This window comes from Cupressus sempervirens, chromosome 1, assembly GCF_028749045.1.
Source record: "Cupressus sempervirens isolate cs-2001-9-10 chromosome 1, ASM2874904v1, whole genome shotgun sequence".
NCBI classification, from domain to species: domain Eukaryota; kingdom Viridiplantae; phylum Streptophyta; class Pinopsida; order Cupressales; family Cupressaceae; genus Cupressus; species Cupressus sempervirens.
In genome coordinates this window covers 587,987,847-588,013,625 of record NC_143118.1, presented here as the reverse complement: position 1 = coordinate 588,013,625, position 25,779 = coordinate 587,987,847, and the positions used below count along the sequence as shown (strand labels likewise).

At 35.0% G+C, this 25,779-nt stretch overlaps 2 pseudogenes; both read left to right on the top strand.

Annotated features, from left to right (window-relative positions):
- The first annotated feature begins 7,780 nt into the window (after positions 1 to 7,780).
- On the top strand, positions 7,781 to 9,062 carry LOC149578790 (putative pentatricopeptide repeat-containing protein At1g53330; annotated as a pseudogene).
- A 7,858-nt stretch (positions 9,063 to 16,920) lies between these two features.
- Positions 16,921 to 24,193, top strand: LOC149578789 (replication protein A 32 kDa subunit A-like; annotated as a pseudogene).
- The last annotated feature ends 1,586 nt before the right edge of the window (positions 24,194 to 25,779 follow it).

The window sequence follows — 25,779 nt, the reverse complement described above, 5'->3', positions numbered from 1 at the left end:
CTTTCCATTGTTTGAGCTATAACACTTACTTAGTAAACACCTTGACAAAGACACAAGACAAAATATCATCTACCATGGAGCTACATTTGATCTTTATGGAGCTGCATTTGATCTTTATAGAGCTATATTTGATCTTCATTGTTTTTCCTCCCATTCATGTCTTTCCATTCTTATCCCAACATGGTATTGACTTGCAATTTCCAATGCCTATCCTTTATAAGCACATTTTTCTTACCTTTGGCCTTTGTAATAGTGGTATTCCCCTTGTTCTTGCCTTTGCTAATTTCGTCATTGTACTATTCCCCTTGCTATTGCTCTTAACCATGTTATTTTTGCTTACTGGAATAAATTCATTTTCTTCTCCAACCAAATATTGTGGACCCGAGTACATAGTTTATCAATATCCTAGGGATTTTCCATAACAAATGGTCTCTTTAGGTGACCTAACAACATTACTATATACTTCATGACCTTATCAACGCTGAAAACCCTTCTTAACTATTTTATTTTGTTCTTGAGTGTGGAGACTTTTACCCTTGCCTGTGCTTCAAGTAATGCCAATTCATGGTAAATAGGGCAACACTGTTTTCTTGGCCACCCTTTAAAATTCTCTTAGTTTGAGATTGGTGGCACTTTATTAAATCTTTAAAGAATGATGGATATTTTTAGAATGATTCTGCAAGAGCCTCGAAACACTTGGTCACTCTTCTAGGTACACATTGTTGAGATAATGGGTGTTGCACACATTGCATAATATTGTTATATTTTATTATTTTATTTTATTATGTAATGTTGTACCTAGATGAATGTGCAACATGTAAAGATTCCCATGAAATATTCTTGATGAGTTGTATTGTAACATTGTGATAATATTTGATGTAATTATTTAATATTGGGGAAAAGAATTAAAAGCCCAATATTAAATGTGGGGTCAGTGGGTTAGGTAGCACATGGTTTTAGCACATGGTTTATGTAATACCACTTAGTGGTTTTGTGGGACTTGCTACTATATAAGCAGCCACAAGGGTAGTTGTTGTAGAGAGTAAGAGTAACAAAGAGAAGACAAAAGGCAAGAGTCAAGCGAGACAAGGCTTGATAGGTTAGCCAAGGGAGCATTTGTGAAGGTTGGAAGCATGGCATGGGATGTGTGGATTCATGCTTATTCACATAGTTTGCTCGGTTGTGGCTATGGCCATGAAGGCTTCCAAGGTTGTATGGCAATGGTATTTTTGCTAAATAATACATGATGATGGATGCTTTTGGAGGCTGGGTTTTTCTCTCAATGAGGGTTTCCCAAGGTATATCTTGTGTCACATTTTATGGGTATGTTGTCTATTCTCTTGCATGTGGATTTTAATTCCGTATTTATTTTAGATCTATTATGGGTTATGTGGAAACGGTTATATTCTTTATTGTCAAGTTTCCTTACAAGTGGTATCAGAGCCTGGTTTTGGCTTGGTCATGGGTTCAAATCTCCCCAGTGCCTTCCCGACCCGCGTAAGCACCTGGTATGCATGTCGAGGGGGAGATTGTTGGGTGATGTGACATGCTCCCTTGCCCATAGGTGGTTAATTATGTGGTGTTCCATGTTCACTAACAGTCATGGCTTTTGGTGCAACGGCAAATGGGCCCAACAAGTGGTATCAGAGCTATGGTTTTATTATTGTAACCCTAGATTGAATCCATGGGAATGCATGAGAGGATAAAAGAAAGGGCAAGATATATGAATGATTTATTGTAGATCTAAGGGCTTTTGGATTTGCTGTTATGATGGGATGTTAAAAGATTTGGGCATATGAAATTGTTGGATAAAAAGATTTTTTCGGATGTTTCATTTAAATGAGGGTTTTGGGGGGTAGCTTGCAAAACTGGCCTCCTGGGTAAAAACACACCTCACCATTGGATCCGGGTCAATGTTTCCATAAATTTTGATATATAATATTCCCTAGTTTGGCCATGTTCAGAGGAAATGAAAGAGGTTTTTTGGTTTCAGCCCATGATGGCTCTCAAATTTAATCCCGTCGGAATTTTCGTCACTGAAAAAAATAAAAAATGAAAAATCGTACTGAAAATGGTAAAAAGACTGTCTTAGTAAAACGGCCATAACTTTCTCTCAGAATATCAGATTTTAGAGTTCTTATAGGCGTTGGAAAGCTAATTCAGAGCACTACAAGATGGCATAGGTTTGGTTCTGTGATTTTAAAATTTTGTTAGATTTTAAAAGCCCTAAAGTTAGATGTTATTTATTTTGAGCACGGATTAGGGCATAAATTGGGCATACGGAGTCGGATTTTGGACTTCGAGTAGTCAACGGAAAGCTCTTGGAGAGATCTACAAATTGGTTTAGATTTGGTGCAAGTTTGGCATGATTTATTTGTTGATATATTGATTTGAACAGTTTATAGGTATATTTTGACTATGGTAACATTGTGAGTTTATGGCATTGGAAATTTAAGATTTGATGTCATTGTATACTCAGTTCATATTTCAAATTGGTCTCATGATGATATGGTTATCAGTGTTTGGATTTGGATATGTATGATGACTTGTTGGATCTACAAGTTGTGCAGTGTTGTAAGCGGTCTATACTTATAGGTTGTATTTATAGCTTGGTTATGGGTTGTCTTTGCCCATTAATCTTTCATTATTGATGCATATTCAGATTGGTGTCTTGGATTTGGGTTTTCTATGCCCTAAGTCACATGATTTTATGATTTTATCTTCATGTAAAAGGGATCAGAAGTTGTTACCAGGTACAGTCATGGTGGAGGATTGTGGTTGACTATTCTATGCTGACAGGTTGGACATATTGAGAGCCAGATGCTCGGTTCATGGATGTGATCATGGTGTCATAGATTTTGGCATGACATGATTGGTTATGCAGGTACATCCTTGATGTTCATTAGCTTGGATTTTTTGATTCAGTTATGGTGGTATATCTTCTTGGTTGAGGATCATGGTTATTTGATTTCTTTTGAGGAGCTCATGATGTGCACTTTGAGTTCTTTGATGGTTTGATGCCTTGGTTGATTCTCATGGTTAGAGGATGGATTTGTTCATCATATGTCATGGATAGCTTGGATACACGATTTAGTGAGAGCTTGTGACAGTGATGGGGTGACAGTGCATGATTAGTTCCCGGTTTGGTTTATATCTTCTTGGTTTGGAGAGGATGGATTTTATGATGCCATAGGTGACTTGGTACCATGGTTGAGTGGGAGTTGTTGGCATTGATATATTTATTGAGTGTTTGTGGATGTTGGAGGTTTGTCTTAGATCCTGTTGCTGCAGAAGTGTCTTTAACATTTGCATGGTGCACTTGTTATCTTCATGGTGTTTGAAGATGGTTAGATCTTGAGGACTCATGGAGTTCTTGGTTATCTTCATGGTGTGTCGAGATGGTTCTTCCTGGTATGTGGAGATGGTTTTCTTCATGGTGTGTGGAGATGGTTGCATCTTGAGGACTCACAAAGTTCTTAGAAAAGGTGTGGTTTATGCTTTTATTTGGCATGTTATCCTTGGTATGAGGATGGTTTCATTATTATGTCATGGTATACTCTTGATACGCATTTAGAGTTGTGACATGTTATGGTATGTTCATATGGAGCATGTTATCTCTTTAGTTGAGATGGTAAGATCATGTTGTCATGTTTATGTTCCTGAGGCTATGGTTGGAACTTTGACATTGATCTTGGTTTAGTTTCTTGGTATTGAGTACACTGATCATAAGCTGGATACTTCATGATATTGCTATGTTGCATTTGGAGTTGGCATGGATTGATTGGTTACAGGTGCTCATGGATACTTAGAGACAGTGGTGATGCTGATTTCTCTTAGATTAGAGATGTATTTGTTGGGACAGTTGATGGTTTCAGCAGGAAGTCCGAGGGGTAGTCACCTGATATGGACTTGAGAGGAGATTGTTCTTAGATGAGTCTTGGTTGGAGACTTGGGTATCTTGATGAGCATTCTCATTCCCCACTCTTGGTCTACTCGACGGTTTGCTACTTGAGAGGTATAGCCCATTGTTTCTCTCAGTTGCATTATATTTATGCTTGTCTTTCATTGATATGGATCTTGAGCTATGGTATATGAGTTAGTTCTGGAGGGTTCATTTGAAAGATGGTTCAGCATTGGTTATCTCCATGTGCATATGTTGTTATGTTGGTTGAGTTTGGGAGATGGTTTTATATTTGGGCATATTCCTTGGATTAGGAATGGTTATTCCTTGGTTTAGGAATCATTTTATTGAGTTTGATCTTTTTGTGAGAGGCTTACATCCATGATGAGTTATATGGTATGGTTTGGGTGTTGTTGAGGCTTCTTGTTGGGGTTTAATGGAGGAGATCATACTTGCATAGTTTACATCTAGAGGTGTGTGTAGAAGGACATGATACAGGTTATGATTTGCATGGTTTCTCTGGTCTTGGTTATCTTCTTGGATGTTCAGTTTTGCTTACATTGGATTTGATATTGGTTAGAGATTGTGATCACTGGTTTGTGCTCATGTATGTCATGTGAGAGATGACATGGTTCTTTCTTTCTCTTTCCTCTATTAGTTGTGGAGAATTTGGGAGACTATTGGAGACTTGTTATGAGAGTTGTTCTTGCAGGATATCAGTTTATGTATTGTGGATGTCCTTGATACTACATGGATTCACTTCTTTGAGATGTGTTGAGTGGATTTCTTATAGATTTGACATTATCTTTTGCAGTGGGAGCTTCTTGGTATATATGTGGCCGATATTGCTCTTGAGGCTTGTGATTGCAGGTTATAGATTAGATATGTCAGTGATATGAGATTCACTTGTTATACCTTTGAGGTATGGATAGTTGGATGGGTTTGGCACTTTGCTGTGGGTGCTATTTCAGCTATGGATATTTTGACAACTACATATACATGTGATTACCTTTGGATCAAGTTTTTGTGCTTGGAATTTCAGTTGGTATAGGATTTTATGATCTTCTAATGTGACAGGTTGGGTGGCTTTCTCTTTGGATGGCTTCTATGTATGTCCAGTGGCAGTGGCATAATAGGACATGAGATCATTCATGTTTGAGATGTTGGATACTTTGATTTTGTTGCGAGTACCAGAATGGAGCACTTGGTGTATTTTGATCCATGACGGTGGATGTGCTGGGAGGGATTTTTCCCTTGTTCATTTATGTGGCTACGGATTGACCCTATGCAATGTATAAAACAAGTGGGAGATTGTTGAGATAATGGGTGTTGCACACATTGCATAATATTGTTATATTTTATTATTTTATTTTATTATGTAATTTTGTACCTAGATGGACGTGCAACATGTAAAGATTCCCATAGAATATTCTTGATGAGTTGTATTGTAACATTGTGATAATATTTGATGTAATTATTTAATATTGGGAAAAAGAATTAAAAGCCCAATATTAAATGTGGGGTCAATGGGTTAGGTAGCACATGGTTTATGTAATACCACTTAGTGGTTTTGTGGGACTTGCTACTATATAAGCAGCCACAAGGGTAGTTGTTGTAGAGAGTAAGAGTGACAAGGAGAAGACAAAAGGAAAGAGTCAAGTGGGACAAGGCTTGACAGGTTAGCCAAGGGAGCATTTGTGAAGGTTAGAAGCATGGCATGGGATGTGTGGATTCATGCTTGTTCACATAGTTTTCTCGGTTGTGGCTATGGCCATGAAGGCTTCCATGGTTGTATGGCAATGGTATTTTTGCTAAATAATACATGATGATGGATGCTTTTGGAGGCTGGGTTTTTCCCTCAATGAGGGTTTCCCAGGGTATATCTTGTGTCACATTTTATGGGTATGTTGTCTATTCTCTTGCATGTGGATTTTAATTCCATGTTTATTTTAGATCTATTATGGGTTATGTGGAAACGGTTATATTCTTTATTGTCAAGTTTCCTTACACACATAACTTGAATGATGCAAATAATGGGTATCAAAAAATTCTAAGGAAAAGTGTAGGACAACAGAAGCTGGAGTTGTAAATACTCAAACTATTTACAGATCTCAAACAACAAGAAAATACCTAACCTTGTTGTGCTAATTTTTTTTTTTAAATAACAACATATTTAAAATCTTAGCTAGTCCATTCTCTGCCAAGAGGGCATGAGGGTTTAAGTTCATTGCAAATGCTTGAGTAAATGATTGAATAGAGAAATAAAAACCTTATTCATAAAGCTTGAACTAGATCTAGGGTGAGGGTGAGAACTATTCAAATTTATGCTATAAAAAATGTCTTGCATCCTGTCAAAAATTTAGCATACCTAGTGATAAGACAAAGAAAGTCTCTATACCAATTTTTACTTATCGAGAAGAAAAGGCCTTAACGCAAATTATCTTAGATAGATGAGCGCTCTATTTGTAAAATGTGAATGGCTGAAGAGATTATGTGTGTACTCTACACATAAGAACATTAATAAATAGTTAATTTAGAACTAACAAAACTATTTATCTTAATTCAGTAAGAAAGGGCATTTTCAATAACTAGCCTTTCATCTAGTATACTCAAGGGCATAACAAAAACTTTGGTTTTTCCTGAATCACAAAAGAAATTGTTGCATTAATCTTTCAAGCATGGCAAAATTTTATTTTGCATCTTCATTGAATTTATTCTGTGTATCCTAACTTGATCATAGCTGTGAGAAATGATAGTTGTATCTGAGTAGAGTAAATTCCACAAACAAAAATACCAGAGGTACCCATTAATATCCATTTCATGCTCCCATAATATCAATTTAATGTGGCCATGTGCTTGCATCTATACCATTTAATATCTATTTTTATTCTCATAAATGTATAGGCTGGCATCTATTCCTTTTAATGTCTATTTTTACTGAGATGTCATTGCTTTATTTCTTTAGAACCAATAGAATTGTCAATAAATGGTATTATTCAAAATTGTAAAATTTGTTAAAAATATAGAACTTAAAAAATATATAAATTAACTACAAAAATATGTTTAAATTTGAAGGGTCTATTTAAAATTAGAATGTTATTAGAAAAATAGAACAACAAAAACAAAGAGGAGAAAGAAAGAACTTCCAGCTTATTTTTTATTGAATGATAGATGTCAATTTATACTATAGCTTGACTCAACAACATTCCTAAATGACTCTTAATTAAATTGACAACAAACTACTTCATGATTGACAAAACACATAAACTTAACACTAACTAAAACTTATGGACACCTAACTTAACACATCTAGAATAAGAAGTCACTACAACATAAAGGGGGGTTTTAAGATAATCTTTGAGACAAATTTTAAATGAATTGTCTTAGCTTGAGACAAAAATAAAGTTGTGTATTGTCTTAAGTATTGTATTTAAGTGAGTGTCTTAAATTATTGTCTTCTAAAGACAATAAGGAACAACAATATAATTGTCTCTTAGAGGCAATTTTAATCATCTTTATAGAAACAATTATGTCTTAAATCTCACTCATTATCTTTCTTAGAGAGATGGTATAAAATAATAAATTAAATAATATTATAAAATATAAACTAGAATATTATTTATTTATTCATGTTAAGGCATAGTGGATTCAAACCACCATCCTCTTGCTTGTAATTTAGGTGCTCTTCCATTGAGCTAACACCTTTTAAAATAAGGAAAATTAAAATTCTAAGGTTTCACAAATATGAGTTACAAGAAGTGACAAGACAAATTAAGGTTTCTTACCCAAACTTCTTGACACAAACATCCAAAAAATTCAACGCACTCTTGGATTGAAGAGTTAGCATGGAAAAGATGAAATTGTGAACAAGTCCATACAATGAATGGACACACACGTATGCTAGTCAAAGAAAAAAATTTAGTATGAGCCCTACAAATTTTCAACAACCGAAAGTAAAAAATTAGTGGGTTTGCCTATGATATTATCATTCAAAAGCTTGGAAGTGCAAAAATGTTTGAAGAAATAGAAAATGTATTAAATCAAATGTAAAAAGAAGACAACCTCAAATGCAAAGAAGACATTTTGTGTCATGTCATCAAACTTTACAGAAGAGCCAGAAAACCTGAAGCAACCATGGAACTATTTGACAAAATGCCTCAATTCAAAAATCCAAAACCCACAATCAGGTCTTTCAATACACTTTTCAATGCTCTTCTTAATTCCAAGCATTTTGATCTACTCCAACCCCTATATAAAACAATGCCCATTTCACCAGACATATGCACATATAACATTCTTATGAAAGAACACTGTAATCCCAATCATTTAGATGATGCACGCGAACTATTTGATAAAATGCTAGAACCAAGTTTAGTTACTTATAGTACACTTATAAATGCTTTGTGCAACAACATGGATGTAAACCAGGATTTTCAATTGTTTAATGATATGACCAAGAAAAAGAGACTATGTCTGAATGTTCATATTTATATGGCCTTGATGGGGGGCCTCTCTAATTTGGGGGAGGTGGATAAAGCCTTGAAGCTAAAGTCTAAGATGGAGCACAAGGGGATGAGACCAAATACTATTACTTACACTATTCTTATCAATGGTCTATTCAAGTTAGGTCATTCTGAAGAGGTGGGGAAGATGTTGGAAGAGATGAATGACAATGGGTGTGTACTACATGTTGCTACCTAGAATACTTATATTACCTATTTGTGCAAAGATGGAAATTTTGAAGGCACTTTTGGGTTTTTGGATACCATGATGTGTATCTTTGGCAAGCAAGATATTGTTAGTTGTAATATAATTGTAAGTGGTCTCTGTAGACAAGGGAAAATCAAAGAATCCTATTGTGGTTACCTATAGAATAATGGTTGATGGATTATGTGGGGCTGGGAAATTTAAGGAGGCTACCATGTTTTTTGAATCAATGGTACCGAAGGGATTTATCCAATGAAGAATCAACATTTTTGAAGTGATTTCTACTCTCTGCAAGGAGGGAAAGAATGGTTGGGCTTCGTGAGTCTTGAGGAATATGGAAAAGGAGTGCCTTGTTGATTTTTCAGCTTGGTATGAATTAGTACCTTATGTTTGTACTAAAACACAGCAAGAAAAGGCCTCAAAACATTTGATTCATATAGTTTACAATTCTTGAAATAAATTCATGACATGCCAAAATCCTTGTTTATCTTTGTGATAAGCATATTTTCTTTTTCAGGGATAATCACAACTGGAATAAAGATCCTTTATTCCAATGCCTAATATAAAAGATCCTTGAACTAAGGGAAAAATGTAGGGGTGACATTCTAGGCAGGGGAACCATATTTGTTATTGATGGATTCTTGTAGTATCCTTGTAACATAAGAGCCAATCTAAAACAAGTGCCCATTAGATACTACTACATATCTACTTCTATAATAGGAAGGAGGTAACTAGGGCCATACATGGTGGACTTAAATTATGCTGATAATGGCAAGACTTTATTTAAGAGTGAAGACATTTATTTTGCAGCAAAAAAGAGGCTTTGGAGAAATGGGATAGTTCAAGATTTCCATTTTCAAAGTACTTTACATTAAGAATTTGCATACATGGTGCTTAACATTTCTTGTTATGGAGCATAATAGAAGTCATTTTTCAGTACTAGCACTGTATTTGATAATTAGGTGAAGGGAGTGAATAAATCCTCTGAAAAATATTTGAATGGCTTTCAATGCACACTATTTTATGGCATTTTTTAATGAAGACTATTGATCTTCAATAGATGGTAAATTTTGTGTATAAGATTTGTGGAGACATTTCTAATCTCCAAAATGTTTTTTTTTTCTAGTGCAAATATATTTATCGCTAAGAAAAAAATACTCTTTATTTTCTATAGAATATTATTTTAACACTCAGAAAATATTTTTAGGCGGGGAGAATTTTAATTAAAAGAACCAAAAAGAAACTCAAGAATTTTTGAAAGGAAATAATCTATTGCTTGCATTTCACTCACTATTGTGTGCTTATTTCAGAATTTCACATTTCTATAATGAGGCTACAATATCTTTGACATAGTGTTGTTGCTACACTGTTGGTATAGCACCATGTCATCATACTATGTATTTCTAATATTAGTTTGTACCAACATATGAATTCTTCCATTTTTATCAAATAAAAATTGTTGTTCCAATTATATTTTTTCAATATTTGCATATATTAGTACGAAGAAACTTCCCCTAGAAAATGCCAGTGGACCTTGGTATAGAGAAAATCTGGTCAAACCCACTAAAGTTGGCAAGTCTAAGCATGTAGACTTGGCTGTAATTATAATGCACTTTCTTACAACCAAATTTGAAAAAAAAAATATATAATCAATTAGATGATACTATGACCACTATCACTTGCTCTTAATCATGGGTGAAAGTATGCAAAATAAACATTACATGGATACTTTTAAATAATATAATCTAATTAATGAATAAACTCAATAAAGGGTATATTTTGGGTGTGACTAGGCCTTTTCAATGAGTAGGAGGGTTTTCCTAGGATAATTCTTTGTTTTATTATCTTGTGGTTTGATGTTAAAGTTTCTAATTATTGAATTTATAATATTCTAGACCCTAGTTCAAAACATAACATGATTCACCTTTAACATGTGCATTGAAATTTAGTAATTAGAAATTCAATGTGATCTTCATACCTAGAAAATGAAGTCATCATCAATTGCCACCTTCCCTTGTCCTTCTTCTTGTTTGCTAGAATTCTCTTTCCATTGTTGACTTATTCTATTATTGTTACAATTCTTGATGGAACTATTGACTTATTCTAATTTTGCTAGCATCCCTTATCTAGCTTCTTGTCTTCTAGAATCTTCCTTCCATTGTTGGCTTGTTCTATTTTTCCCATATTTTTTGATTGAAGTGCTCAATTATTTTGATTTTTCTATTGAAACCAAATAGTAATTATCTTTTATGGTGGCCAACCTTGGTAGTAAAAATAGTAAACCTTTAACAATTGCAATAAAATTGAACAAATAGGTTACTGTGATCATTGTATCTTGAAAATGAAGACATCATAAGTTTTACCTTAAATATATGTTGCACTCTAAGGAGTTGGTCAACTACAGCTATGTGCTTGGTCAAAACTATTTAAAAATTCAACATTGCGGCTAGTATATACCTCACAAGTAGTTCGCTAAATAATTAAATTACTTGTGAATTAAGATGATTAAATACTCATCTGGTATCATCCTTACTATTATAATTATCATTCATTCTCTAATATGAACACATGGATTTTAACTCCTGGAAGAAAGTCAACACTAGTAGGAAATCAATGCTAAGATATAAGCTAGATAGTGGAGTCTACAAATATACTACATTGGTAGAGCATTTTGAGAGATGCTTTATGATTGAGTATATATTTGAGTGTAATGTTGAAAAGGATTCAAGTAGGATAAGAAACTTACAAGATAATATTTTTTTTAGTATCCATAAACAATTCCATTAGCTAGGTCCAAATATGTTGATAAATATTTAGATAAAATAATTGTATAATTTGATCACTACAGAAATTGTATTAAGTTATAGCTACTAAAGTACATTAAGAAAGATGATGCATGATCCTAAAACCAACTACATATGTGTAGCTTTTATATTTATGTAAGTGTATGTAATTTTATAGTTTTATAGTTTTATAGTTTTCAAAACTTGCATCGCTATGTGATGATAGGGGCAAAGAGTGATTTTGGAGCACTCTCCATACACGATGGAGCTTGCTGAGGAGCAACAAACACTAAATAATTCAAGTACATTAGAGGAGCTCTCTCTTCTACATATTTTAAAGTTTCAACACTAGTGGAATCAAATGAAATTCCAGAATCCAAATATCTCATTAAAGGAAATGGGAGCAATTGGAAGAGAAGAAATTTTTGACTTTGATTTAATTTGGAAAAGACTCATTTGAAGAGTATTAGAATAAAGTCAAAAAAACTTGAGATCGTCTCAAGATCTCTTTGTTCTCTAATGATTTGAAAAAAAGGAGCAAGGAATGTTGCAGTACATGACTCTACCTATGAAATCAAATGGGAAGAAGGGGATGTCGTATTGCATAGCTGTCCCAGTTGGACTTAACACATTGTAACTATTTTTTAGGAGTTAAATAGGTGTTTTTGACTTTAGATGAGTAAAATATTTTTATGCCACACGCAAGCATATTTATGTACAAACAAATAATTGGGAGAGCAACATTACATACCATAATATACCCTACGAAGAGTCCAAAATGCCAAAGCTCCACAAACACTGAAGATGCCAATTGTTTGCCACATCATTGTTGAGCAAGGTTTTGCATCTGATCTCATTAACTCCCCATTACACCATCCTAAAAATTACCTCAGGGCCATCTTCCTTCTTTTTTATTCTTTCCTATAATCTTCTTCAATCACAACCAATTACCAAAATCACCAATACTTTTAATATCAAAATACAATTAGAAAAAAAGGAAAAATCTAAAAACATATCACTTATGAAGCCAGTTAGGGATTATTCTCATGTGTTTTAGAAAATGAATGTGATTCCTCAGCAAGCCAATTAGGGTCTACCCTAAATTTTGAGTTTTATAAGGATGCTACTTTGGACATTGCAAAAAATACAAGCAATCAAAATATGGTTGGTTTACAAGTTGTGCATATTCCTAGATTGCTTCTGCAACAAAAAGATAGCATGAATTTTTTAAAGGATTTAGTATATAAATACCAGATACCTAGTGAGTTGAGATTTACCATATGGACTTGCATCCAATATGCATGCATTTTTTCTTCAATCACCAGTTGCAGGCAATATACTTGTAGCAAGCTTCTAGCATTTTTGGAACTTGTCCAGCCAACTGATACCCATGAAGAATACCTAGTGAGTTGAGATTTACCATATGGACTTGCATCCAATATGCATACATTTTTTCTTCAATCACTAGTTGTAGGTAGTATACTTGTATCAGGCTTCTAGCATTTATGGAACTTATCTAGTCTACTGATACCCATGAAGAAATAGGGACATTTTTTCAAATAATCGAGACATTATCATGGATTTGATGGGAATGAAAAGGTAAAAATTTCGTTCGATCCAACATTATTTAAATTCTTGATTTGAGTACATAGTCAACCCAATAAAAATATCTCATACACAATAAGGTGGAAACAAGTTTGGCTATTTTAAAGCATGGAATCATTCATTGCCCATATCAATGTTGATGAAATAGAACCTTAAGAATATAAGATGCGTAAGCATACATATGATAAGTTGTCATATGTTTAGTTAACTACCATTTTTGCCTCCCCAAAAGTGGCATGGAATAAATTTTGTTATTCATCAATATTGTAGCATACAAATGCATCACCATTCCTAAATAGGTCATTCTCTAGATTGGCCAGAAATGATAACTAATGGTCTTTCTAAACCTGATTGGTAGGCAAAATAATAATTATTTAACAAGCATTTTTCTAATCATAAAATGATTAAGATGAACCAAATCCTATCATGTAAAGTAAATCCTAAGCAAAAATGGAGAACTCCTCTTGTATAGACTTTCTAAGGCTTTCTTGATTCTGTCATGTTCTTCTCCTTTGAAAACCATGTTGAGATAATACTTTTAAGGGAAAATCAAGTCATGAATGAATCATACCTAATTTATAGCACCAAGAGAATCCCACAGTTTCTTTGAAGTTGTTTCAGCAATATATATAGGCACCTGAATTTACCATGGTGTAAGGAGATAATAAGATTCATGACAATCTAAATAAATTGTCCACCTTGAAAAATCTTTGATAAAAATAGGCACATTGACAAGTTGATAAGCCTACTATGAATGATATCACTCCCACACCAAAGCCTATCAACAATCTACCCACACACAACAACGTAGAATCCTGCAAAATAGAAAAAGGGAACATGACTGAATGAAAGTTATGCTTGTAGTTGTTGTTTAGAAGCTACATGATTCCAAAATCATTTCAAACTCAGCCCTCACAAACATATCTTGTCAATATATTTACAATTATTCATTTTGAAAATGGCCAATTAATTTCTATACAATTTTTTATGTATATAACTTACATTTGCAAAAGCAATAATGAGTCATCCTACAATATTTGGGATGGGTTGCTACTATTAGTGCCTTTATAAAATAGCTAGACCCAAGCTTTGTAAAGAAACTCTAATTTACAATATGAAATTACTTCAAGAATTGACAAGCATTGGTCAATAAAGTATCACAACAATAATGTATGACAATAATATGTATGACAAATAGGACATAAGATGTCAGACATACTCACCCCTTTCCATCTAATGAAATTAGCAACTTCCCCACTTACTATGGCTCCAACCATCGCACCAACATTGGATGGAAAACTGGAAAAAGAGTATTGTAGTTGTATGAGAACAAGATATACACATAAACTCATATTTATCCAAATGATACTCTATACATATCTCTAGTAGTTCAGTTACTTTTTCAGCTCAGAAAATAAACAAACTTTTTTTGGAATATTTATTATGGCAGTATATGTTTGCCCCTTGAGCCAAACACTCACCTACCACCTCTGACATCCAGAATAGACATAAACATAAATACGGTGGGTGAAATTTTTTGAAATCAGAAAAGAGGGAGAAAATGGAATGAGACAAAAAGAATGATTATTCATTCATTCTGAAGAAGTTGCAGATCAAGCAGATCAGAGAGAAGTTGCAGAGCTGAGCAGAGAAGGAAGAAGGAAAAAAGTTTCTACCTATAGTTGCACGTGCTTCCCTTGGTCACTCTATAAGTTTGTCATTGTTAGATTCATCCTGTTAAAGCAGTGATTGCTCCAGGGACCATTTTATGCAGCCATTAAAGTTGCAAGTTTAAGGTTTAAAGTTTAAAGTTTATCAAAAGTTTGAAGTTTTAACATTTTAGGGATTTTTCTAGTTGAAGCCAAATGCTCCCAGATTTTGTAATAGTTTAATGAAAGATTGAATAGAAAGAAAACAAGCATACTTGAATCTATTGATCTTCCCTTGTATGTTGCATTTGACAAGTTTGGTTGAAAGCTTAAAGCTTTGGCTCTCTAGTTTTAATGGTGAAAGCATTCATGTTGAAATCTCTTAAGTTATAATTTCTCAGTTGGAGCCAAGCTCACTCGGCATCTATTGTTGCTGAGCATTTCTTTTGGAGCCAAGCATACTCAACATCTGTTGCTACCGAGCTTCTCTTTGTGTTGAGTTCACTCGTCACCTGTTGCCTTTCACTTGGCACCATCAAGTGCCGAGCAAGTGCCGAGTAAATCTGGCACTCGACACCTTCCTGTGCTGAGCACTTTTCTTTAAGTGCCGAGCAACCTGCCACTCGGCACCATCAAGTGCCGAGTAAAACTGGCACTCGACACCTTCATGTGCCGAGCAACTTTTAAGTGCCGAGCAAAGATTTTAGGTTTAGGGTTGTGAGTTGAAATTTAAATTTAAATTTGTATTTTTCACATGGTATTAGAGCTTTGAGGCCCCACATCCATAGTGAGTTAGGGCATTTTCTTTTTCTTGGAATATTTGACATGGCAAGAGATGCAAGAAAGATATGGCAGCAACCACCATCATTTAATGGATAGAATTATGATACATTTGCAAAGAAAATGAAGACCATTATGGTAGCAAATTATTTGTGGGAGTTTGTAGTCAATAGATTCAATGATGTAATAGACCCAACTCAGTATGTTGCTCTCACAAATGCATAGAAGACTCATTTGAAAGAGTTAAGGAGGAAAGATGCAAAAGCACTAAGTTTGATTGAAGCAGCAATGACAGAGTCTATATTCCTTAAGATTGCAGCAGCAAATTACACAAAGGAAGCATGGGATATCCTTGAGAAAAATTTCAAGGGAACTAATAAAGTTCATACTATAAAGCTACAGAACATAAGGAGGGAATTGAGAACCTTCAGATGAAGGAAAATGAATCAGTTGTAGACTTCAGTTCAAGGACCTCAAATGTGATTAACCAATTGAAGTCAAATGGAGAAGACTATCAAGAGTAGAGGATAGTGAAAAATATATTGAGGAGTTTACCTCATAAATATGACCATTTGGTCATGACAATAGAAGAGGCAAAAGACCTCACTGTTTTGACAATGGACGAGTTGATGGGTTCTCTTCAAACCCATGAGCATAGGATCAATAGATCTACTTCTTCTACTTCCCAAGAGCAAGAATTCAAGGCTCAGTCAAATCCAAGAGGAAGGGGGAGAGGAGGAAATGGTTGAGGCAGAAACTCTAGAGGTAGAGGCCAAGGAAATGGAGGACAAAGAAATGCTGCAGCAGAAAGCTCAGGAAGAGCAGATGGAGCAAGTAGCTCACAAAATACTTCAAGAGGAGGTAAGAAAAACTACAACTCAAATAAGAGTAATGTAGAATGCTACTACTATCATAAATATGGGCATTATACAAATGAATGCTGGAAGAAGCAGAATGATCAGTCATGACAAGAAAATGTGGTTGATGTGAACATGGGAAGTGGACCCAATGCTACTGCCTTCATCATGTGTAATGTTGGTGAAGAAGGAAGCCCTGAGGTTTGGTACCTCGACAGTGGACGTAGCAACCACATGAGTGGTAATGAAACCTTGTTTTCATTCATTGAGAAGAGTTTCAAATCAGAAATTAAGATGGGTAATAATGGAACCCTACCAGTTGTGGGCAAAAGATCTATTATGGTCCGCACCAAGAAAGGTGAGAAAAGGGAAATACAAAATGTGTATTTTGCCCCTAGTATGAAACAAAATTTGATGAGCATTGGTCATCTCATTCAAAATGGATACAAAGTGCTAATGGAGAATGACACGTGTGTCATTCATGAAAAGGATGGGAGCAAGAATTTACTTGCAGCAGTTCAAATGACAAAGAACAGAATGTTTCCCTTGAGGATAGAGACATGTTTCTCATCTCAAGTTTGTGCTGCACCTCCCACACAATTAGCTCTAAAGAGTGTGATTGAAGACCCCTCATGACTATGGCACCTAAGGTATGGTCATCTTGGCTGTGTTGGTTTAAATTTGTTGTCTAATAAAAGAATGGTAGAAGGTTTGTCACGCATAGAAAATTCATGTGACAAGTGTGAGGCTTGTATTTAGGGTAAGCAACATAGGCTTCCCTTTAATTTTGGAAATTTCAAGAGGGCTAGATATCCATTAGAGTTAGTGCATACCGACCTAGTCGGTCCTATGCAAGTTACTTCCATTGGGGGGAGTACTTATTTCATGACATTTATTGATGATTTCAGTCGTAGGACATGGGTGTATTTCTTAAAGAATAAATCTGAAGCATTTGATAAATTTTTAGAATTTAAAGCCCAGGCTGAAAGAGAATGTGGACATTATATCAAGGTCCTAAAATCAGATAGAGAAGGGGAGTATACCTCCAATTCTTTTGTAAATTTTTGCAGGAAACATGGCATTAAGAAAGAGCTCACAGCCAGCTATACATCACAGCAGAATGGAGTGGCTAAAAGAAAGAACAGGACCATTGTTGAAATGGCAAGGAGCATGATGAAAGAGAAAGGTCTCCCAACTGAATTTTGGGGAGAGGCTATGGCAACAACAGTTTACTTAATTAATAGGTGTCCTACAAAGGTAGTCCGTGACAAAATACCAATGGAAGCTTGGTCACGAATAAAATGGATAGTTGAACACTTAAGGGTGTTTTGATATGTTGCATATGCATAGGTGCCTAAAGAGAAAAGGTAAAAATTTGATGACAAAGGTGTGAAATGCATTTTCACAGGGTACAACCTAGAATCAAAGGCATATAGATTGTATGACCCATTGAACAACAAGATGATGCTTTCAAGAGATGTGAAATTTCTTTAAAATCAGTCTTGGTATGGTTTAACTGATGAGTCACCGAACACTTCTAGTAAAGTGCTAATTATGAATGAAAAGGATGCTGATGAACAGCAAGAAGAAGGAGCAAATAGAAGAAAAAGAAAGCAGATTCAGACATTGCCAAGCTCCTCTAGGCATGACCAAGTGTCAGTGCCGAGTACCAGTGAAGACCGAGCTAGTCAGCAACGCAACAGCAATGAAGATTCTAATCCCACACTCTCCTCCCTGTTACCAAGAAAGACCAAGAGTCTTAGGGAGATATACCAAGATGAAAGGTATGAAGATTATGATGAGAGTGTTAATTTTGCATTATTTTTTCGTAGTGATCCAATATATTTTGAGGAAGCTATTAAGGAGAAGAAATGGTGTAATGCCATGGATGAGGAAATAGATGCTATAGAAAGAAATGGGACATGGGAGCTAACTGAATTGCCTCTCAAGAAGCAAGTGATTGGAGTGAAATGGGTCTATAAGACCAAATGCAATGCTGAAAGCAAGATTGATAGGCATAAGGCAACGCTGGTAGTCAAGGGCTACAAATAGCAGTATGGCAGAGATTATGATGAGACCTATGCCCTAGTTGCAAGAATGAAAACTGTGCGTGCTGTCATAGCAATTGCAGCTCAACATAAGTGGAAGGTATTTCAAATGGATGTGAAGTCCGCCTTCCTAAATGGTGTATTGAAAGAAAAAGTGTATGTGGAGCAGCCACCTGGTTATGAAGTTGCAGGCGAGGAGATCAAAGTATATAGGTTGAAGAGAGCTCTTTATGTGCTCAAGCAAGCTCCAAGGGCATGGTACAGTAGGATTCACTCATATTTGATGAGCAATGGCTTTAGCAAAAGCAATGGTGAGCCTACTCTTTACATCAAGATAGTAGATAGTAATGTATTGATTGTTGTCTTGTATGTACATGATTTAATTTTTACTGGTAATGATAAGGCTCTAATTGGTGAATTCAAAGAGGCCATGAAAAGTGAATTTGAAATGATAGACCTAGGTCTCTTGAAGTACTTTCTAGGCATAGAAGTAAAACAAATGCACGATGGCATATTCATCTCTCAAGAAAAATATGTAGGGTAGATCTTGGAGAGATTTAAAATGCAGAATAGTAAGGTAGCCCCCACACAAATAGCAATAGGTCTAAAGTTGAGCAAGGAAGAATCTAGCAAGAGAGTGGATCCAACACTATACAAGAATATGGTTGGAAGTTTAATGTATTTGACTGCAACTCGGCTAGACCTAATGCATGCAGTAAGTCTGATTTCCAAATTTTATGGAAACACCAAAGGATTACCATTGACAAGCGGAAAAGAGGATCTTAAGGTATTTGAAAGGTACCAAGGGATTTGGAATTTTATATACTGCAAATGATGATTTCAAGTTGGTTGGTTACACTGATAATGATTGGGATGGAAGTTTAGATGATAGGAAGAGCACTTCCAGATACATGTTTCATATGGGATCGGGTGCAATTTCATGGGCATCCAAGAAGCAACCTATTGTTGCTTAATCTACAACAAAGGCTGAATACATTGCAGCAAATGCAACAGCATGTCAAGCAATTTGGCTAAGGAGGATCTTGACAGATTTGAATGTAAGGCAAGAGGATGCAACCACAATTTATTGTGACAACATCTCATCAATTGCATTGTCCAAAAATCCAGTCTTCCATGGGAGAAACAAACACATAGAAATTAGATATCACTTCATCAGAGAGCTGATGGAGAATGGAGATATCAAAATAGAATTTTGCAGGTCTAAGCAGCAACTAGCAGATATTTTTACCAAGCCATTAGGCATTGGATCTTTCGTACACTTAAGAGAGATTCTTGGTGTAGTTGATTTGGATTAGCTGTGATCCTTATTGTGTTTGGCTCAGGACAAAGAGGGAGTGTTGGAATATTTATTATGGCAGTATACGTTTGCCCCTTGAGCCAAACGCTCACCTACCACCTCTGACATCCAGAACAGACATAAACATAAATACGGTGGGTGAAATTTTTTGAAATCAGAAAAGAGGGGAAAAATGGAATGAGACAAAAGGAATGATTATTCATTCATTCTAAAGAATTTGCAGATCAAGCATATCAGAGAGAAGTTGCAGAGCTGAGTAGAGAAGGAAGAAGGAAAGAAGTTTGTGCTTGCGGTTGCACGTGCTTCCCTTGGTCACTCTGTAAATTTTTCATTGTTAGATTCATTCTGTTGAAGCAATGATTGCTCCAGGCACCATTGTATGCAGCCATTAAAGTTGAAAGTTTAAGGTTTAAAGTTTAAAGTTTATTGAAAGTTTAAAGTTTTAACATTTTAGGTTTTTTTCTAGTTGAAGCCGAATGCTCCCAGATTTTGTCATAGTTTAATGAAAGATTGAATAGAAAGCAAGCAAGCATACTTGAATCTATTGATCTTCCCTTGTATGTTTCATTTGACAAGTTTGGTTGAAAGCTTAAAGCTTTGGCTCTCTGGTTTTAATGGTGAAAGCATTCACGTCGAAATCTCTTAAGTTATAATTTCTCAGTAGGAGCCCAGCTCACTCGGCATCTATTGTTGCCAAGCATTTCTTTTGGAGCCGAGCATACTCGGCATCTATTGCTACCAAGCTCCTGTTTGTGCCGAGTTCACTCAGCACCTATTGCCTGTCACTTGACACCATCAAGTGCCGAGTAAATATGGCACTCAGCACCTTCCTATGTCGAGCATTTTTCTTCAAGTGCCGAGGAATCTGCCACTCGGCACCATCAAGTGCCGAGTAAAACTGGCACTCGGCACCTTCATGTGCCGACCAACTTTTAAGTGTCGGGCAAAGATTTTAGGTTTAGGGTTGTGAGTTGAAATTTAAATTTAAATTTGTATTTCTCACAACTTCCTATTGATGAGTGAAAGACGTCACACTTGTGAATCTATAGTGATTGCTTTCATGTTTTATCTTCTAAATGCTATTATTTTTGCATCTGATAGGCAAAAGAATATTGTGGGCCATTGATTCTTAGAATTCTGTGATTTATGTTTGCTTGTATTCATGGATTTCTGGGTCTGTTTGTGGAAGCCAGTATACCTATGCCTTTTCAAGACGGAGTATGAAATGAAAAAGTATGAAGATGAACTTTGAAGGGTGTGGTGCACTTTTTTGATTGGCCGAATGTTGTTATTATTCTTTCCTATACAATTAAGAGCATTTACATTCCTTATAATTAGTTTTATGATGGGGATTGGGTCCTAAGAACAAAGGACTACAGGAAGCACTGTGACTTCCAGATCTGTCATCACAGAAAGATCAAAGCATGAACAAATAAAAAACATATACAGAAATCTTCCTTATGAATGTTGTTGGGAGTAAAAAGCAATACAAAACAAGTTAAAGAATAGATTATCTATCATCATTAATATGAGACGTATAAACTGATTAGGTGTTGAAGTGAAAAATATATATATTTATAACTGTATATGAAGAATACCATGTTACATACAACATCGACGGTATCATCATTCACAAATAACGTAAAACAGAAACATCTCAATATAATAAAGTTATTTAAAAGACTTCAATCAGTCCTGTAAATGTCACAAAGCCGGATGAAGCATATATGGCAATAAGAAAGTTCAAACCAATACTAAGTGGTATCTTGAATGATGCATCCTAGAAATCAGACTCATGATGTATATACAATCCAACAGTTACGACAATATAGAAGTCATGGCACAATGCGAAGGAAGTAAAACAAAACAAGAAATATATGTATGATAATCAAGACGACATCATTGACTGTTTGGAATATGATTGCAGACTGCATCCATGCCTTCATCCATTGAAAGTATATGCAGCCATTAGAACTGGAGCAGCAAAATCAGACTATCTACGCATAAACAAAAATCAAAAGACAACCATCAGACAAGGAGTTATATCATGCCAAAGACTGAAGAAAACTTAAGTCATACTCGAAGTATCAGAAGATTAGTGACATCGCAGAAGCCAAAGGGAGGAAGGACGTCAATATACGCAGCACCAAATATGAGAATGGCTTAAAGGCTTCATATGGCAGATAGTTCCCTCTAAAGAGATGAGTGTTTGGGAATCAGTGAAAATGTCAAGGAGAAACAAACAATTATAAAAGACAGATAAGAACATAACCACTACGTCAGAGCCGGCTTCACAAAAAATGGTAGGCGAGAGATGAAACTAAGCACTTCCCGATTACCTAGTATCAGAACTCGATATCAATCATGCCTTTTCTAAGGATGATGAAATGTGAAAAAAACAAGCTATACACTAGGTTGCAGAGAGGGCTTGCGAATATCGAAGGCCAAAGTTGGAAGAAAACAATACACATCTGTTAGGAAATTTATTTGAAAAGTCACCGCCTCCCAGGATTGCTGTAAGTAATAAAATTAATTGTAATGTGGAAATTGGTATAATAACCAATTTGTTTGAGTGTATATGAAAACTGAAGAGGGCTCATTTAGCTGCGGGAATAGGAATAGCTATTTTGGAATACGTATTCTAGAATAGAAAATGGGGCTACTATTCCTGTTCTCTTTGTTTGGTTCAGCCAATATTTGATGGAGATTTTGCAGATCCCAAAATTTATATTTTTAAAAATAAATAAAAATGGAATAGGAATACGTGTTCCAATAACACCTATTTGGGTGGAATTGCAAAACCTCATTTTTGGGCCAAAATTGGAATACGTATTCTTATTTTACTTCATATTCCAAATGGGCACAAAGAATTCAAAATTTTAAGGCTTTACATATGCCTATTCCGCTTGTATTCCCATTGCCAAATGGGCCCTTTGTGCGATTATAAAAAAAGAAAGGGCATGATTTATTTTTTATGGAAGTGACCGAATTTGTAAAGTCACATTTCATTAAATAAAGACACAACAACACGACACATTCTAAGATTATATTTCAATGATTTATAAAAGTCTATTTCTTTTTTGATTATTTTAATGGCATGGAGAATTAAATTGCAGTTGATTGGTCCTTTATAATCATTTTCATTTTTTAATTCCATAATTATTTTTTGTTAAATAAGTGGATGAGGTCATCTATGGCATTATAAACTCGATCATTATAGATATTGTAAAATCTTTAATTATTTTTGAATCTGTGTCTAGTTTGTATCCCCAACCTTAGGAGTTAAAGTGCAATCTAGACTAGTTTAGAATTGCATATATATTATTTAGAGGGAAGATTGAACCAATTAAAGGATGATTTGTGGTCAAAATGTGCCAAGTGTGGTAGTCAATCTACACCTAGATGCTACAATTGATGATACCAGTCTGCATAGTAGTTTCCCTATTATTGAGGGAGAAAAGTGGTTTGCTACAAGATGGATACATGTAAGGACTTTTGAATATCCTAAAAGGAAAGTTAGTGGTGTATGTGTCAATGAAAATCAACTTTATGCTCATTGGTCTTCTGTCTGGAATTAAAGAAGAATCTGGTTTATATTGTTGGCACTCTAGATAACCCCGGATCATCTAGAAAAACATTTTGAATGCCATAAAATTGTACGTTGACTTCATGTTAGCTATTTGGCTTATAGGTTGGTATTTAGCCAATAAAATGTTTGTAGAAATTTGATATTTGGCTACAGGAGTTTGCACATTAAAAAATCATCGTTAGGGGTAAAAAAATATTGGTCAGAGACCACTCTCTCCATTGATTGACTACACAACACATAAGCATTCAGAGAATAGTTTGAACTATATAATAGATTGAGTGGAAGTCACTAATGTTACCCTGATTGGAATGGTTTTTACCAAGGAAGAAAGAATAACCATTGTGTCATTTTATTTGGATGTCAGATCAAGGAAAATCAAAGTGAAAATATGTGTTAATGATGCAATGAAGTCTATAGAGTTAGTTGTTGTGTAAAATGGTTCCCATGTGCATGTACATGGCCATTTGAGGAGCTTCTAGAACAATAAAAATGTTAATGCTTTCTTTATTAGGCCTATTACTGACTTCAACAAAATAACATTCCATAACCTAGATTGTATTTTTACACATTGACAATCTTTAAGTTAGGGTGGTGGTTTACTCACACTCCTACAAGTCCACTTGTTAAGGGCTCGCATATGGGGCCACCTAGTGTGGCGAACCACACTACTAGCATAAATCAGTTCATAAGCCCTGGTCTTGTTTCAATAGTTGCATCAAAAGAAGCTTTACATAGAAGAGTTCAAAGCATATATATTTGAGTAACTTGCAAATCTAGCTATAGAACAAGGGGTACATGTGGATGAAGTTGCAAGGAGATTTACCAATTCCACAAACAAACAAATTTTGGATGTTATTGCTTTCTTGTCCAATGAATTTGATACAAAGTCAGGAACCATAGGAGCATGCATGGATATCACTTACCGACATAAGATTTCACTTAAAGAAAGGATTTGATATGCAAATTCTGTATCATTATGTGCTATATTGTTTATAGTCATGTACAATAGTTGATTTGGGCTTATTGGTAAAGTCAAGTCCATTAAGTGGACATTTTTGGTATAGGATCTTTCTTTTAAGGTGACATGTTTATTCTATATGACATATGGGAGTTCTATTGTTAAAAAAGTTTATACTATGAATATAAATATTGAACCACTTTTTAACTTTTGTTTCAAAAAAAAGTTAGCAAAACCAAGGTAACATTTTGCATTGAATGACCTCTTTCCATTTCCATGACCAACTCCAAAAACATAGCTTATCTATAAATATTCTTTTTGTCATCCCAAAACTTAGAAAACATTTAGAAATTCTAGAAATTCTAGAAGTGGAAAGGAACAAATAATCCTTAAACTAGAAATGGAGCTGTCTAGTTGATAGTCAGTCTAATGCTAGCTACTATTTACTTAGTTAAAAAAAAGTGTGTTGTTCGTGCAAATTTCAAATGTTCTTGATATTTTAGTTGCTTGGTTTCTCATGATATATGTAAAGGCATATCATAAAACTATTTTTCTATGATATTGGCTCTTCCCCAACATGATTGTGTTATATCTTCTTGGGATTAATTTGATGATAATATAAAGTCACAACAGAAATGAAATAAAAGGGAAATTTGTTAAAATGCAACATACATGAGTTTCTGAGATGACTTTTTAATGTCACATTGGTTGTGTGGGTGTGAGCTCAACCAAAACTCCTTTAGTAGAGCACCTACAACAAAAATATAATGCATTAAGGAAGTTGACTTGAGATTGGGAGTGAAATCAAGAATCCAAGAGAAGGGAGAAGTTTCTAAGTCTAAAGGAAGTGAAGCTACAACCTTCTCAAAATTTAGAAGCACTAGTAATGGAGGTGTAAACTCCCAAATCTCATCCATGAGATTCACAATTAACAAAAGAAGTACAAACTCTGAATACGAGGTTTAGGTCTTGCTATATTCAAATGATGATGATGTGTTATTTCTGTGAATGCACAATGTACTATCAACAGTAAGACCAATTCTTGCAAATAATTGTAATAAGGCCATATCAAAGTCATAGTATTTTATTATTTGTTTAATTTTGTTGGCTTATTTATTGTTGAATATAAGGCCATTAGTGCCACAAATGGGTATACTACTAAGCCATGTTGGTCAAATAGGTCACAATAGATTGGATAGGCATTTGACTAGTGACATGTTCTATAGCTGAGAGGAGCTCTTGTAGTAAGGACATATTCCATGATAGTAAAGGACATTTAAAAGGTAAAGACAAATTGGGTAAGTAGTAAAGCATGTTGGTTGAACCTTGCATCTACGGGAAAATGTGTGTGACAACTAAGAAATCTTGGAATACGACACCATGTCTCTATGTGGATTGTATTCCTATGAAGATAATGTGTATTATTGTCACACTAGGCAATGACCTTATTGATCTAACAAAGGCTAATGATTTTGGTACTTAGGATGGATGACAGATGGGCATAGCTTGAAAAGGAATGTTAGTAAGGTCGATGCACATGGTTTTTGAATTCCCCAAGGACATGATACTAAAAAGGTTGTGTGA